Source organism: Saimiri boliviensis, chromosome X (assembly GCF_048565385.1).
Source record: "Saimiri boliviensis isolate mSaiBol1 chromosome X, mSaiBol1.pri, whole genome shotgun sequence".
Classification (NCBI taxonomy): Eukaryota; Metazoa; Chordata; class Mammalia; order Primates; family Cebidae; genus Saimiri; species Saimiri boliviensis.
Window position 1 is genome coordinate 101,856,676 of NC_133470.1, and position 14,435 is coordinate 101,871,110.

Below are 14,435 nucleotides of genomic sequence, written 5' to 3' on the forward strand. Positions count from 1 at the left end.
TCTATCATTAGTTATTTGATGACAATCAGTTGCCTGGAGTATTTATTTTAGGCCAAATCATCACCCTAGGGTATTTTCTAAGGTGGATGTGACTAATTCATTTTTTACAATGGATATCCTCTTGAACTAGCAGTTTTATTTTCCAACTATACTACTCTATCACTTTATCATAAGTCAAGTAACCCTATGTGTGTGAGTCTATTCCTGGATCCCCTACATTCTATTACACAGGAGTATAACAATGTAAATGTCATTTTTCCAGATAGTCCATTCCCTGTCAAATTTACAGAATAATCTTATTGTCTTGTTTAAATGGTGTTGGCTTTCTCAGATTTATCTTTTATTTATTAGAGTTTACTTTGGAGCTGGCCTGGTTGTTACATCACACCCAGGAACTGGCACCAAGAGATGTACTGGAGCCAACTGTGCCCTTCATACTTCCATGAGAACTTTGACCTCCTCTTGATGCTCCAGAAACTGAGCCCTGTCAGGGGAAGTATTCATTAGCAGAGAGAACATGCCCTGTAGAGCAGAAAACAGTTATCTTAGGTAGAGTGACCACAACTGTATAATGCAGGAAGCAGACCAAAACATCTGGACAGTTCAAAGAGAAATGAATAACCGTTCAACGATTGGAATTGGGTTCATCGCGACAGTGGTCACTACCCACTTACATGTAATATAGTCATTTTAATATATTAATCAAAGGTGAGGACAGTTTGAAGATCTTTTCAGAAATGCACAATCTCAGGAAGTTCACATACCAAGACTCATTCAGGGAAACTACTTAAAGATGTATTATTGGCCAAATGGGGAGGAAAAGGAACCTTGAGAGTGTAGGGACTAACAGGAAAGTGGAAAAGTATCAGAATGATAGTTTGTGGTAAGTCTGGATGGCAACCATGCTGTTAGGAGTGCATGGTTGGAAAGATCCACAAGGAACTCCACTATGCAAAAAGAGGAGTGAGGTTAATAGAATAAATATTATGCATGAAGGTCTACATGCTAATTATTAACATTCAGAATTATTCAGTCTGATGGCAACACAAGTTCTGAGCACACACACTGTTAACCTAGTGCCACCCTTCAAGAGAATTGTAATGGATTTACAACAGAAATAACTGGAGGAAAATATTTACATAGCACAATATTCTTTAGGGATTAACCACAGAAATCCTAGCAATCAAGTCTTCACTACTGTGATTTTCAAATTACTAACTGCATTCATAGGCCACTTAATGTCTGCCAACTGCCCTTGAACACTCCATTCACTCCCTCTGGGCACTCATTTCAGACAGCTTCATTTAACACATCTTGCCCAGCTTCCTGACTAGAGTTGTATCTCCTTTGCCCCTTTAACTCAATATGGTTCTGGAGTTTAAGACATTAAGTGGCCTATGAATATTTTTCTGGTCTGTTCTGGTGTGGTAGAAGAGAAGCTGCATTCATAAACATTTAAAATATCGGTGCCAAAAAACTAAAGATCCAATTTCTACTCTTCTTCCATGTCTATACAGTCTGTGGATTTTGATGCCCTCCACCCCACTCTCCACCACCCAAACCTAGACCCTGCTTTACTTATGCGCTTTGGGGTTTGTTTTTGTTTTTGTTTTTGTTTTTGTTTTTGTTTCTGTTTTGTTTTGTTTTGTTGAGAGAGAGTCTCTCTGTGGCCCAGGCTGGAATGCAGTGGCACAATCTCGGCTTTCTGTAACCTCCACCTCCTGGCTTCAAGTGATTCTCCTGCCTAAAGCATCTTGAAGAATTAGAATTCACAATAAAATTTACTGGCCAGACAGAGTGGCCATGCCTGTAATCCTAGCACTTTGGGCAAGGCAGGAGTATCGCTTGAGCTTAGGAGTTGGAAACTAACCTGGGAAGCATAGCAACATCCCACTCTACAAAAAAATCTTTTAAAAACTTAGCCAGGTGTGGTGGCACACACCTGTAATCCCAGCTACTCAGGAGGCTGAGGTGGGAGAATCGCTTGAGCCCAGGAGATCAAGGCTGCAGTGAGCTATGACGGTGCCACTGCACTCCAGCCTGGGCAAGGAATGAGACTCGTTCCGAAATAAATTAATTAATAAATAATAAAATTTACCTCTAAAATGTTTAGTTAAATTATAATTATATTACAATTACTATCAAAACATGAAGAAAATCAGAATTAGCTCCAAAAATTGTCAAGTATAAAATGCTGAAATTGAATTTTAGCAAGGGGCATTTAAGATATGCCACCCTGATGAGTTTACATACAGTTCTTCCTGAGCAGGTTCAAGGAAATAGAAAGGCAATAAGGATACCCGGAAAAGATCTATATATATTAGCACTGAAAAGCTGAAGCATAGTAACCATACATATAAAACTGTTAAGGGAAAAAATCAACCAGTTCATTGGTGAAACTCTTTAAAATGCTGTAAGTGAATAAATAAATAAATAATATTATGTTGGCAAAACAGAAAGTGGTCACAAAGATTGGAGAAAAAGCATAATCTACAAACATCATGATGAACATACTAAAAATTTTACTAGAAATATACAGAAGTCTAACTAAATAAGCAGACATATATATTTCACCTTCTGTCATGAGAAGTGAACCATTCCTATTAAAGCTGTTTTTAAAAACATTCCTATTCTTTTGCCTCAGTCTTGAGCTCTAGCTAGCAGCCTGACATGTGTGCTTCTGTATCTTCGGTAATCTCCAGTCACCAACAACGTTGTGTGGGCTCTTCTGGGACCCACTGTGACACACAGCACAGCCACAAGTGACTATAATGGTGAAACTTAAGATGGCTGGTTAAAATTAAGACACAATCAAGAAAATGGCTCATACCCCAATGGAGATAGAAGAAGATAGTAAAGATGAGGACACGTGAGATGATAAAGATAGCAATGAAGAAGAGCTTATTATACCTCGGGGGGAAAAGGCAGTAAGACACAACTCCATCATAAGCAACAAGGTTGCACTTGCCACACCTGTCAAGAAAGCAGCTGTCATCCCAGGCAAAATGGTAGCAGATATGTCAGCCAAGAAGATAGTTGCGCTGGGCAAAGCAGCAGTAATATGTGGCAAGAAAGAAGCCACACTGGGAAAAACAGCTGAGGCAGCCACTGGCTATAAGGGAAACTCCGCTCAAGCTAAGCAGGCAAAGAATAGCAAGAATGCCAAGAAGGCAGACAGTGATGAGGAAGATGGTGAAGACAGGAAGATGATGTGGATGAGGATGAATATGCACCAGGAGTGATGAAAGCAGTAGCAGCTGTCCATAAATCAGAGGATGAAGATGATGATGAAAACAAAGATGACAAAGACAGCAAGGAGGACAAAGGTAATGAAGAGGAAAATAACTCTGAACAAGATGCAGCGAATTTTCTATAATTTTGATACGAATGAAAATTCATGCAAAATCTCTCCCTGTGAAGGCCCAAAGCATGGTTGAGGACAAGGAGAATGAAGGGGACAGGGGTGATGATGAAGATGATGAAAACAATGAGGAAGATAGTGAAGATGAGGAAAACGAGGAGGAAGACAGTGACAATGAGGAAGAGGCTGCAAAGAAACACCTGAAAAATGAAAGAAGGAAATGTCCAAACAGCAACCAGCTTCCAAAGCCAAGAAATAGAAAGTGGATGTCAGTATTCATGGATCCTAGGAGCTTAGCTGTGTGAATTTTGAATCTTCTGACCTGGAAAAAGCTTTGAAATTCACTGGTTCAAAAGTGTTTGGCAATAGAATTTAACTAGGGAAACCAAATAGAAAAAAAATATGATTGAAACTCCATAAGACTTTTATTCAAAATTCTGCCTTGCAGTCATTCAGGATGAATTTAAAGAAGTGTTGGAAAATTCTGTGGTGATCAGATTAGTCAGCAAAGATGGAAAGAGCAAAGACATGTCCTACATTGAATTTAAGACGAAGCAGATGCGGAGAAAACCTTGGAAGGAAAGCAGGGAGAGGAAGTCAAAGGGAAGTATATTCCCCTCTACTAAACCAGAGAAATAGATCAAAAACAGGACTACAGAGGTGGAAAGAGTACCTCTTGGATTAGTACATTGGAAACTGATTTTAAAAACACCTCTTCTGTAATGTAACAGAAGAAACTTTGCAGGAAGTATTTGTGAAGGCAACTTCTATGCGAGGTGCCCCAGAACCACAGTGGCAGATCTATAGGGTATGCATTGATAGAACTTGCTTTCTCTGAAAATGCTAAAGAAGCTTTAAATTCCTATAATAAAAGAGAAATCAAGGGCAGAACAAGCACACTGGATTGTTGCAAGGACCCAGAGCAACTAATGCAAAAAGCCAGCCATCTGAAACTGTTTCTCGGGGTCTGTCTGAGGATATTATGGAAGAAACATTCATTGATGCTCTGTTCATGTCAGGATAGTCACTAACCAGGATGGGTTTGGTTTCTAGACTGCGGCAGTGAGGCAGATGCTAAATCCACTAAGGAGGCCATGGAAGATGGCAACATTAATGAAAACAAAGTTACCTTAGACTAGGCCGAACCCAAAAGCAAAGGCAGCTTTGAAGGTGTTGAAGAAGGCAGAAGAGTATTTGGAGGTAAAGGGGGTGGAAGAAGAGGCCAAGGTGGACTTGTTGGCAGAGATCACATAGGATTTGGAGGGCAGAGAGCCTTTTTTTTTTTTTTTTAGAGACGAACTCTCCCTCTGTCACCCATGCTGGAGAGCAATGGCACCATGTTGGCTCACTGCAACCCTCGCCTCCTGGGTTCAAGTGATTCTCCTGCCTTAGCCTCCCAAGTAGCTGGGATTACAGGCATGCACCACCATATCCAGCTAATATTTTTGTATTTTTGGTAGAGATGAGGTTTCACTGTGTTGATCTCCAACTCCTGACCTCAGGTGATCCACGCATCTCGGCCTTTCAAAGTGCTGGGATGACAGGCATGAGCCACTGCACCCAGCCGGGAAGAGAGACTTCAGAGGAAGAAAAGAAGGAGAATATCCCAGCCACAATGAAAGAAGATCAAGTTAGAATAGTTTCTTCTGTCCCTCAGTCTTTTCCTCTTCTACTTGAAAGTAAGGACTCTAGAGTTTTATTACTTGAACAATGTCAGAGTCTTCAGAGGACATTGCAAGACAGCATACAGACTTGCAGCATACTTGGAAATCCATTTACATAAAAGTTCAAGGGAGATTTCCCATTGGTTTTGACTGGATATTCATATAAATTTTTTAAAGAGATAAGATCAAGACAATCCTCGCATGTAAAATTTGAATTTATATTAAGTTTCATCTCATGTACAAAAACATTTTCTTTATAGACAATTTTTTTTTTGCCTGGGGAGCTGGTAAAGGAAAGCAGACTTAGGGACACATTACAAGTCCTAACCTCTGATGCCAGAAAAAAAAAAAAAAATCATATTAAATCTGTTCTAAAACCACCTTTTGAAGATTTGTAATTCAGCAAACTGACCTAGGAATGCCTTCCTGTGACTATTTTCTCTCACAGACATCAATATTTTTAAATCATTTATTTTGCATATTTTGCCTTCTGTTCTTTCTTTATAGACACTGTATATGTATGGTGTTTAATGGCTTACAAACATCTTTCACGAGCATGACGTCATTAATATACGTGAGTGAAGCAGTAAGAGCTACGCCTATTTTGTAGTTGAACAAATAGGGTCAGAGAAGATTATAAATATTCCCTAAGGCTCACAGCTACTGAATAGTAAGGCTGAAGGCCAAACCTAGGCCTCGAGACTTTAAATTCAGTTTCCTTTTAATGTATCCAATCTTCAATAACCCATGTTGCCTATATTATGTGTTCTCTCTTTTTTGTTGTTGTGTGTGTGTGTGTTTTTTTTGTTTTTTTTTTTTTAAGAGTCTCGTTCTGTTACCCAGGCTGGAATACAGCAGTATCAGCATAGCTCATTCCTGGGCTCAAATGATCCTCCTGCCTCAGCCTCCCAAAGAGCTGGGATTACTCACATGAGCCACCACACCTGGCCAAAACCTCAAAAATTAAAAAAAAAAAATTAGGCAACACATAATTGAATATTTTTAATTATTAAAGATACATACAAAAAAGTACATAAAGACTAAATGTACAGTTCATCAAACTATTGTAAAGCAAACATTCCTATAAACACCAAATATATGTGTGTGTGTGTGTATACATATATATATATGTATATATATATATATATATATATATATATATATATATATATTTGAGACAGTCTTGCTCTCCTGCCCAGGTTGGAGTGCAGTGGCATGATCTCGGCTCACTGCAAACTCTGCCTCCTGAGTTCAAGTGATTCTCCTGCCTCAGCCTCCTGAGTAGCAGGGACTACAGGCATGTGCTGCCACCCCTGGCTAATTTTTGCATTTTTTGTAGAGACAGAGCTTCACCATGTTGGCCAGGCTGGTCTTGAACTCGTGACCCGGTAATCCACCTGCCTCAGCCTCCCAAAGTGCTGGGATTACAGGCGTGAGCCACCATGCCCAGCTCCAGCCAGATATTTATAGAAATACATCAGCAGCAGTCAGAATCCATCCCCTTTGACAACTCTAGTATTATCCCTAGAGGAAATCATGATGTCCTTTACAGTAATCAGTTTCTTGTTTTTCTCTATAGAGTCTACCTTCTAAATACACATCTCTAAGCAACATAGTTTCTTCACGGCTTTAAAATGTATAGAAATATAATCATACTAGTGCATCCTTTTTTTTGGTCTGGCTTCTTTCATTCAATATTATGTTTTCAAAATTCATCCAGGATTTTCCACGTGTGATTTTAGTTTTTCATGTTTGTTACTGCATAGTGTTCCATTGTACAAATCTATCACAATTATTTTATCCAGGTTACACTCAATGAGAATTCAAGTTGTTTCCACTTTGGGGTTATTGTAAGTAATGTTGGCATGAACCTTATTTTACTTGTGTCCTGGTGCACATATGCATAAATCCACTGGGGTAAATATTTGAGAGGGAAATGGTTGGGTCATAAGGGAATATGTATCTTCATCTTGAATACGTAACAAACAGCAAACTCTTCCCTAACGCAATTCAACTAATTTGTGCTGTCAACAGCAGTATAAGAAATTGCCTACTTTAGCATTTATCAGTTTCCAAAAGAAAAAAAAAAAAAGAAATTGCCTACTGATCTGCACCGTCACAATCTCTTGATATTACTAGACTCGTTAAGTTTAGTCAGTTTAGTGGGTGTATAATGGTATCACATTGTGGTTTCACTGTGCATTTTTCTAATTAATAATGTTGGCTATTTGGATTTCCTCTTTAGACAATGTTCTGTTTAAGTCTCTTAACCATTACTATTGTGTTATTTGTCTTCTTCTCTTTGAGTTGCTCTGGAAATAAGCCATTGTCACTTAAACATTTGATAAATATCTTCTTACACTCTGTGGCTTGTCTTTTCCTGCTAGTAATGTTGTCTTTTGATGAACAAAAGGTCTTAATCTTAATGTGTTTTCATAATTTTTTAACATTTCCTACCATAATTAGTATTTTGTGACTTGTTTGAGAAATACTTTCATACCCAGAGGGTGTGAAATACCCTTCTACAATTTTTTCTACTAACTTTATTATCTTGCCTATGACATTTTGGTCTAAAATATACCTGAGATTGTTTTCCCATATCTGGTGTGAAGTAGGGTTCCATTTTGATTTCTTTCCAAATGTATAACCTGTTGCCTCAATACTATTTGTTGGAAACATTTTCTTTTCTCAAATGCTCTGCAGTGCTACTATTGTCATACATAAAGTAGCCATGAAAGCAGACTCAGGGTCAGTTTTTGGGCTGTCTAGTCTATCTGTTCATCTATGTGTACATCATTATACTGGTACCAAAGTGTCCTAATTACTATTGCTTTATAACTTTACATGTACTAATGCAAATCCTTCCTCCTGTTTCTTTAAGAGTCTTTACAATATTGAGTCCTGCAATCTATGAGCATAGTGTAACTTTACATTTATTTAATTTTTCTAAATACATATAAATAAGCACTTAAAGTGTTTTCTTTAGAAGCCTTGCATACATTTTTTAAACTTAATCCTAAATACTTGATAGTTTGATACCATTTAAATGGAGTTTTTAAAAAATTTTATTTATTAAATGTTGCTGTTATACAGAAATACCAATTGATTTTTGCATTTTGATTTTGTATCTAGCAACAGTGATATACTCTCTTCTTCTAATGATGCATCTTTGGATAATTCTGGGTATTCTACACAGCCAGTTGATGCAGAGCAGGTCCTTGGTTTTGCCCAGGAAGAAATTCAAGAGCAAGCCAGTGATGGAGAAAGCAGCTTTGCTGAAGTAGCAGTGTTACAGCTCAGTGACTGCTCATTGCAGAGCAGGGCTAGTATATAGGCAATGCAGCATGTATAAAAGGATGGTCACCAGAGGCTGGGAAGAGCATGGGGGTTGGGGGAAGTGGAGAGGGTTAATTGGTACAAAAAATATTTAAAAAGAATGAATAAGACAAAATATTTGCTAGCACAACAGAGTGACTACAGTCAAAAATAATTTAACTGTATTTTTTTTTTTTTTTTTTGAGACGGAGTTTCGCTTTTGTTACCCAGGCTGAAGTGCAATGGCACGATCTCGGCTCACTGCAACCTCTGCCTCCTGGGTTCAGGCAATTCTCCTGCCTCAGCCTCCTGAATAGCTGGGATTACAGGCATGTGCCACCATGCCCAGCTAATTTTTTGTATTTTTAGTAGAGACGGGGTTTCACCATGTTGACCGGGATGGTCTCGATCTCTTGACCTCGTGATCCGCCCGCCTCAGCCTCCCAAAGTGCTGGGATTACAGGCTTGAGCCACCGTGCCCGGCTTAACTGTACATTTTTAAATAACTAAGAGTATTACTGGATTATTTGCAACACAAAGTACAAATGCTTGAGGTGATGGATATCCTATTTACCCTGATGTGCTTATTATGCATTGCATGCCTATATCAAAATATCTCATATAACCCATAAATATATACACATACTACGTATCCACAAAAATTAAAAATAAATTTTTTTAAAAAAGTAGCAGTGTGTGGGCTGTTGGCTAACTGTATTTATAGCCACTTTTAATTATGTGCAAATTAAGGGGTAGGTTATTCAGAAATCTCTAGAAAATGGGCAGTAACTTCTGGGTGCTGCCATGGCGTTTGTAAACTGTCACGGCACAGGTAGGGGGAGTGTCTTATACCGATGGGCAGCAAGGGCAATCAGAAGTTGCTTTTGGTGCCACTTGCTTGTTCTGGCTGTTTTTCTATCTGGTCCAGAAAACAAGTCTTACTTTTCTCCAACCTCATTCCATCCTCAGAGATTAGATATGCCTCCTTAATCTTAAAGGAGCTGCAGAAGGTCGGAGATCCATCTTCTGTAACTGCTTCCTGCTATTTTTATGGGCATAGGCCCTGCCTAGCATTGGAAGAGTAAACATTTCTAGATACCTCATCTAAGGGGCCCAAAGGCAGGATGTTTTCATTTTCCAGGTCAGAATACAGGATGGGTTGGAAGCCTTGTGCCAGCATTCTTTACATAGATTTACTATAATCTGGAAGATACAAACTAAGTGATTAAACAAGCAAGCGCCAAAAATTAATAGTAACAGGATAGTTAGGAAAGGTAAAAACTAGGCAAGGTTTGGGAGGACACCTTTGATAAGTGACCAGATATAGCTGGGGTCAGTGCCCTGGTTATATCTGTCTAGCTAGGTAGCTTGTTCATAGATTTCTTGATGTTAACCTTGATTTTCCAGAGTTATTTATGTACATGATATAGGTCATATTAATAACTGCACAGACTCCACCTTGTTCAGCTAGTAAATAATCCAGTTCTAGTCTGTTGTCAAGGACCACATTTGTCAAGAATCTAGGAATTCCTGAATTCCCTTTAATGCCTGGCCTATATTAGTGGCCAGTGATTCTAGGGTTTGGGTCAGGTTCCTTAGGATTGACTCATGGTAGGCAAAGCCACCCCAGGGGAGCACTAGTCCTATTGCTGTCTTGATTTCTGCCAGAATTAATCCTATTGCTCACTTACTTCTGACATTCCTGGGCCTTATGAGATTATAGATGGTGACCCCTAGAGGGGCAATGGTGGCCAGTATACAATCACCTCATTGCAAGTTTTTAATATACAAGGGAAAGCTACTCCTAAAAACAAGTAGCTCCCCAGAGAGTCAGGAGTGGTTATGGGGTGGGACTTCTTCTTATTCATGGCCACAGACAAAAATAAGCTCAGTTGGGGCACAAATTGAAGTCCTATGAGATGTGATGCATATCCTTTATTACCCAGTCGTGTCTACAGATGTATTTCCCTTGCTCCAGTGGGGGTAGGCAAACATCCCTTGTTTTCCAGAAGGGGTCAGTACTCCTGTCTTCTTAGATTAGGCAGTTGTTTTTCCCTTGCATGTTCTGATCGAGGAGGAAGCACCATGTGTGGTTTTCTCTCTTACAAGTGGGATTCCATTTACCTCTCTGTGGCCTCAGGAATTTGACAACTAGGATTGGATCAGAGCATGTCAGGGAATCTTCCACTGTTGTGTCATTAACACAACAATGAGTGCAAAATATATAGTGTCATTAGGACACTTGAAGTATAGGTACCCAAACTCCCAGGTCAAGGTAATGGTGGTGGGGGGTGGGGGGTGGGGAAGTCGGGGGGGCGGGGGCGGTGGTTAGGACAAATTCATTAAGTGAAGAGCTACTCAAGGCTTCTCTGTGGAGATGGTAAGCTGTCCAGTGGGAACCTTAAGGGACCTCAGGCCTTGTCAATCCTCTGTTCTCTCAGCTATTATGGGTCTGGGTGGCTCAGACTCTCTTTCAAGCCTGGGGCAATCCTTCCTTCACTGTTCCTCTTGCTTATAGGCACATTGATTTTGGCCCAGGGGTCAAGAAGTCAGAGGCTTTCATCTGGGCATCCCAAACACCGCTCTTGCAACACTTTCTTGGCATTGGTAACCCTAAGGCAGTACGGGGCTTAAAGCAGCCATGAATAGTAGCACTTTTGGCTATTATTTTTGGTTTTCACCTCTTTCTCCACATTGTCTCTATTATTGTAAATTACAAAGGCCATATTTAAAAGTTGGCTCATGGGGATTTTGGGTCCTATCACTACCTTATGTAAATTCCTCCTAATGTCACAGACAGATTCAGTATAAAACGCATGCCCAGGAGAGCTCATCCTTCCAAGGGGTCAGGGTCTGCATTAGTGTATTTCCTGAGGATCTCCACTAAGTGGCCCTGAAATCGAGTGGTATTTTCATATTTTCCCTGAGTCACTTCTCTAACCTTGTCATAAATAATTGGTTTAACCACACACTTTTTCATACCTTCTATTAAACAAGTTAGCATGTGATTTCTGTGTTTGAGCTCTTGGGAACCCCTCTGGGAATCCCATTAAAGGTGCAAATAAGGAACTGCGTCTCCCCCCACATTATAAATGGCATGGCCTTGGATATTACTGCCCACTCCACCTGAAAATTTATGGGTAATGTCTAGAATCCTTTGTTTCTCCTCTATGATACAGCAAGTGGATAATAATATGCACAAGTCATGCCAAGTTAACTCAGAGGACATGGTAAATGTATCAAACTACTCTATAAACTTCCATGGATCCTCCAAAAACCAGTCAAATTTCTCCTTGCATAAAGCCAAATTTGATATAGAAAATGGTAGATATACTCTGATTGTTCCCCCCTCTCCATCAGCTACCTCCCACAATGGAGACATGTCCATTTTTAGGGGCTGATATGAGATCCCACTCTTGGTGGTACTGGTTGGGCTTACTTCCTCAGGCAACAGGGGTATAGGCTAGGGCTAGTTGGATAAGAGAGAGAGGTGCCTGATGACCTTAGGGTGGAATCCTGTGCTGGAGAACTGGCAGAATTCCCCCCAGAACTGCAGGACTGTGGAGGCTCCAAAGTGGGTGTGGACCTCCCAGTGGAAGCAGCTAAGAGGGGGTCATCTATGATATCTAGCACAGCTTCTTGGTGCCTGGAAGTAACATGAGTCTGACACATTCTACAGCTATCCCTTAGATCAGGATCCTGGTAGAGGGCATTTAAAAGCCTTCACATAAGGAACTTCTACCTGTTTTCCTTCTTTTTTATAGAGTAAGTCTAATTGTAAAATAGTATTACATTATAACATAAAGAACCATTTTTAGACCAAATTTCCTGGTCTCCCAATTTGTATTAGACCCAAATGATGTTGCAATAGAAAATGAGTTATTTTCCTCTTTATAGTCTCTAATTTGAATTTGCTCCAATTGCCTAAAAGACACCCTACTGATGAGTCCTCCAGGATGCTCACCATTGTCCCCAATGTCCAATAAAAATCTGTACAGGAGGTTTTCAAGTTTGCATTAAGTCTAGCAAGAGCCTCATTTTCCATTTCAAATTCTCACCTCCTGCAGAGAAGGTATAAGTATAGGTAGCAAAGCTTTAGATTATTAGATATGAGTGGGCAGTAGAATGATGGGTTGGAATTCCAAAGAGAGTGAAGAAAGCATTTCAGTTTGGGAAAAGAAGGATTAAAAACAATAGAAAGTGATTGTGGAAGGAAGAAAGAGTATGGGTGTACAGCGTGGCTCAAAGGGAAACCTCAGAGACCCTCAGTTACTGGATAATCACCCAGCAATAGAGACACCAAAGAAAGTGTTCAGAAGGCCACTCATCCACTGCTGTGGGTACTCACCTGTCAAGTCAGGGGTCTGGGAACCCCTGGTCCCTTCAACTAAGAGTCCAAGATGGGCTTGAGCAAGGCAGTTTATTGGATAGAAAGGAAGACAGCATGCAGGGAGAGGCTTCCAACTGGCTGTTATGGAAAATGATAATTTCCAACTTCAGTGCGGTAAAAAACAAGACTGTACTAGTCCATTCTCACACTGCTATAAAGAACTACATGAGACTGGGTAATTTATAAAGAAAAGATGTTTAATAGACTCCCAGCTCCTTAGGCTGTGGAGGAAGCATGGCTGGGAGGCCGCAAGAAGTTAACAATCATAGCAAAAAGTGAAAGGGAAGCAAGCATGTCTTATCATGGCAGAGCATGAGCGAGAGAGAGTAATGGGGGAAGTGCCACACACTTTCAAACAACCAGATTTCATGAGAACTCATTCACTATCACAACAACAGCAAGAGGGAAATCTGCCCCCATGAACCAATCACCTCCCACCAGGTCCCTCCCCAGCACAATGCAAAAAATGCAATGCACCCAAGTAACAGCCATTAAGGATCCTCTCCCTAATGCCCCAAATAAAATAGCATTAGAGGGAAAGGATTAAGAGAAGGGGTGGCAAGAATGTAGGTGGTCAGGCATGCTTCTCTCCTGAGCACCCAAATGATGAGTGACTTTGAATTGACCACCTAGCCAGAGGCCTTATTTCCTGGTTTACCTGACATTGAAAGAGGTGCAGAGGGGACACTCATCCTACCAGTCTCCAATGTGGGGACTGGGTGTAGGTCTCCCCCGGTTCCACCGGCTCGCGCAGGTTGAGCTGTTAAGAAGGTCCAGCCGGGCGCGGTGGCTCAAGCCTGTAATCCCAGCACTTTGGGAGGCCGAGGCGGGTGGATCACGAGGTCGAAAGATCGAGACCATCCTGGTCAACATGGTGAAACCCCGTCTCTACTAAAAATACAATAAAACTAGCTGGGCATGGTGGCGCGTGCCTGTAATCCCAGCTACTCAGGAGGCTGAGGCAGGAGAATGGCCTGAGACCAGGAGGCGGAGGTTGCGGTGAGCCGAGATCGTGCCATTGCACTCCAGCCTGGGTAACAAGAGCGAAACTCCGTCTCAAAAAAAAAAAAAAAAAAAAAAAAAAAAAGAAGGTCCAGCTCACGCACCGTTGACCCGCCAGCCAAGACAGTCGGTCTCACACAAGGTGGCAGCACTGCGCAGCCACTGGCCCATCCACACAGCTCTGCTGCCTCCACCTGTCAGGAAAGATGATGGCTCTGCAAAGAGCCTTTGACTAGTGTTACAGCTCTTCAGCATTAGCGGCTCTTCAGAGTTATGACCTCTGTGTTACAGTTCTTGCAGCCTCAATCACAGATTGTCTCGCTGTCTTTTGCCATTTGCTATCCCATCTCCTCTCACTGTCTTGCCTCCTCACTGCTGTCTCTCTCCAGCCGCTGCCTCTCTACATCTTCCCTAGCCCCACTTCAGGCACCAGATGACATAGGGCAGGTTCTTGGCTTCATTCAAGAAAGATTTCAAGAGCAAGCCAGCAATGGAAGAGAGCAGCTTTATTGAAGTGACAGTGTTACAGCCCAGTGGCTGCTCCTTGTGGAGCCTATGGGCTTGCCATGCAGTGCATTCAACGTGCATTCAACAGGACAACTATGTGGACAGGGAGTGCTACCTAGCAAGGGATGCTACAGGGTAGCAACCAGATTATTTAGCAAACAAGAATACAATCTACCATAGTTATATTTTTCTTCTC